The sequence below is a fragment of the Zingiber officinale genome, chromosome 7A, assembly GCF_018446385.1.
Source record: "Zingiber officinale cultivar Zhangliang chromosome 7A, Zo_v1.1, whole genome shotgun sequence".
Taxonomy (NCBI): Eukaryota; Viridiplantae; Streptophyta; class Magnoliopsida; order Zingiberales; family Zingiberaceae; genus Zingiber; species Zingiber officinale.
Window position 1 is genome coordinate 70,422,227 of NC_055998.1, and position 3,706 is coordinate 70,425,932.

General features: G+C 36.8%; 1 non-coding gene across 1 annotated transcript; it reads right to left on the reverse strand.

The window, feature by feature from the left end:
• Positions 1-1,422: 1,422 nt before the first annotated feature.
• Positions 1,423-1,528, reverse strand: LOC122003142. The gene has a single exon (XR_006117813.1). It is a non-coding gene; the product is annotated as a small nucleolar RNA R71 (small nucleolar RNA).
• Between the last annotated feature and the right edge of the window lie 2,178 nt (positions 1,529-3,706).

The following is a 3,706-nucleotide window of genomic DNA, read 5'->3' on the forward strand; positions in this document are numbered from 1 at the left end:
AGCAGTATGATTATGTATTTTCATCTATTTATGATAAATAGCTTTCAAAACTTCACAATATAGTCATGTGAATACAGAGCAGCTTAGCATCAGTTAGCAGTAGTGTAGCTTAGCTTTTATTTTAGTTTAACTCTTATGGATCCACATGATGGTTTTATGCTTAGCTATGATTGCCATGTATCGTATGTGATTACGCCATGTTTTAGAATCCATGTTTAGTAATGATCAGCATATATTTCACGTAGCATGTTTTAAAAGCAGAAATTGCATCGTATGCATGTTTTGTGAGGTAGATGGTTTCTTACTAAGCGTAAACTTACAGATACTTCTTTCCCTTATACTGCAGATAAAGGTAATGGAAAGATGGACTAGTGGAGGCTGGAGGTCAATGCAATGAAGATGTGTGTGGATGGAACCTGGAATAAAGATCTTGGAAGAATTAGAACATTTAAGAACTTAGCGTTTCTTATCATGTTACTTTTTGCTTACTTAGTTATCTAAATGCCTTGAATTGTGAAAGTATGTCTAGAATACTAGTTATCATACTTAGAATACTAGTAGTTGATATTAGAATATTGTCCAGCCACCTTAGAACCTATGCATGTGAATTTGGCACGAAACAGTGTTGAAATCAGACTCCTGGTACGAAATCAGAAACCCCAATCGATCAGCCGATCGATTGGAGGCTTCTCGATCAATCAGCTGATCGATTGAGGAGTTTGTACCATGAACAGTAAGCTCCGGGATCAATCCGCCGATCGATCCGGACGCGTTCTGTTGCAAACAAAAAGCCCTGGAATCGATCACTGGATCGATTGGCTCGGCTGGATCGATCAGCCGATCGATCCAAAATTTTATCCCCTCACACAGTAACGCGCTGAATTGATCAATGGATCGATTAGTCAGGCCGGATCAATCAGCCGATCGATCCAGAATTTTGTCCGTGCACAGTAGCACGCTGAATCAATCAGCGGATCGATCAGATGACTTCAATCGATCAGCTGATCGATTGGAGTGTCTGATTTCAGCTAGAAGGGTCTCATTTCAGTCTTTTGATCAAATCGAAAGTTTGGGTTCCTTCCCTAGTGTATGCATGTCAATGGAAAGGTCTTTGAACCTAGTCTTACAGACCGTAAGGGTCATTATCAGAGTAAGATTTTAATTAGCACAGTTTTCCGCACCTTATAGTTAGCACAGCATAATGTGACGGTCCGACCTCGCAGTCTAGTTAGTAGGAGGTGGGTCATTACATGAAATGTGAAGGAGTGTCAGCAGATGCAGTTCGATTGATGGCATTTCCTTTCAGTATCAAGGATAAAGCAAAGACTTGGTTATATTCTCTCCATCCTCAAAGCATCACAAGTTGGGAACAATTGGAGAAGCAATTTCTGAATCAATTTTTCCCTCTAAGCAGAACAGTGCATATGAGGAATTGCATAACAAATTTTGTTCAGGCATATAGAGAATCATTGTTTGAAGCATGGGATAGATTCAAGAGTCTTCAAAGATAGTGCCCTCATCATGGTTTTGAAAAATGGTTGACTCTACACATATTCTATGGGGGAATTTCTTTTTCAGACAAGAGTATATTGGATTCATCAGCTGGAGGTTCTTTTATGGATAAAAGTGTAGATGAAGCATATACATTAATTGATCAAGTGACATTGAACCTCCATGAATGGTCGAACATAAGTTGGATGAAATCTCCCTCAAACATTCAAGAAGTGCAAGTCATAAATGCTATAGATCCTGTCAAACAAATTGTAACTCAACCATCTATGAGTTTTGAAAATCACAAGTCACAGAATGGGGAGTTCAAACATTTAGGGGCAAAGATTGAAAGTATTGTTTCAAAATGGTTTAAAGAAGATCCCCCTCCTTCGCAAACAATATCTAGTGAAAAGTGTGATGATGTTGGGTTGAAAATTGGAAAAAATCATGAAGAATCTCTGAAGAAGGACATGTTTAGAATTGAGAAGAAGAATAATAGAAGACCACATGAACTTAGTTCCATTATTCCAGGAGGTTCCCAAATGCCACAAATACCTTTCCCTCAACGATTGATCATACCAACACTAGATAAGCAAGTTGAATCTCCTCCACAAGCTAAAAGGGAATATGGGAAATTAGAAGTACCTTTCCCAATACCTTCACTAAGGGTTCCTTTTCCACAAAGGTTAGTGGGGGTCAATGAGAACTATGACTTTAAAAAATTCTGTGACGCTGGTAAAGTTGAGTGCAGATTTTTGAATTTGTATAAAGATGAAGACTCTTCAGATGAGGATTGTGAAGATAAAGTAGTGGTAAATAAGTTTTCAGATCTACCTCCAAATTTTATAGGATATTGTAGTGACATTAAATTTTCAGATGATGATGATGTGGTAGATCAATTTAAAACTGCAAGTGAAGTTATTGATCCTCCTATAGTTGATACTCCTATTGAGGATATTGATGTGGGTTTGTTTTTTGATGTTTGTGTTGATGATGTTGATATAGAACAATGTGTAGGGAGCTGTGTTGTGGAAGCAGCATCTCAATAATCACCTCCTTTGTCCACACAATCCTTAGATGTTGTAAGAGTTGCAAGGATTGAGCATGTTGTGGACCAATGTGTAGGGACTCATGTAGATATGGTTAAGTCTCAAGAATCACCATCTTTGATATCACCAACACCTGAGCCAGAGCCAGAACCATCATTTGATTCATAGGAAATCACATCCACATGTTTAGAAATATCAAGTATTTCTCAGCAAAGCAAGGTTAGTATTTCTTGTAATCTTTTGAAAAATTTTATTGAGGTACCTATTATTGACTTTGTTGGATGTGATTCAGTTTTTATTTCTTATTCTGCTTATCTTAAAATGGTTATGGCTCTATCTTATCTAATATGTTTGTGGGAGATTTGTATTTTCTTTGCATGTGCAGATTTCACTTGGGCTATTAATTGGAAGCTCACACTGAACCGTCTTCGACCACCCGAAAGAACTTCAAAGAAGACGAAGATGGAGAGAGCGTTACTTCACTTTTTAATGTCAATGTTGAAAGCTCCCTCCATAATAAGAGCCCTTGGTAGGAGGGTGTTGAAATATCTTACCCCTCCAAGAGCGAGATTTCGATAAATCTAATGAGGTGGTCGGACTAATGACCTTAAATAAGCGCTTCTTGGGAGGCAACCCAAGTTCATTTTCTTTGTTTTCATTTGTCTTTAGTTCTTTCTACTTTCATTTCATTCTTTATAATAAACATGTATCCTCTACTTAATTTTTGTTGTCAATCTTCTTTTATAGGACTCAAAGATTAAGAGTGTAACTACATGATGGAGAAGTTAATGACATGGCCATTTGGCATGCATCATTTGGTAACTTCTCTTACTTTTAATCTCCTCCACATTGTTTTTAGTTTTCGTTGGGACAATGAAAAGTTTAAGTCTGGGGGGATGCATTAGATATTTGAATTTTGAATTGCTTTGTTTGTTTTTTTTTATTTTTGCTTATATCTTGCATTTTGTTTTGATTTCTTGTGGCATTCATCTTAAGTACATCAAAACTTCACTTATATACTTTCTTGTCTTCAAGATTAAATGCTAGCACGTTCATTATCTAGATTCATGATATTTTAAATAATTCTAGTAGTATGCTTAATGAACTTCTTTTCTCTATCTTGGGTAGCATGAAATAAGCTAAGTATCTTATGGAGATAAGTTTTA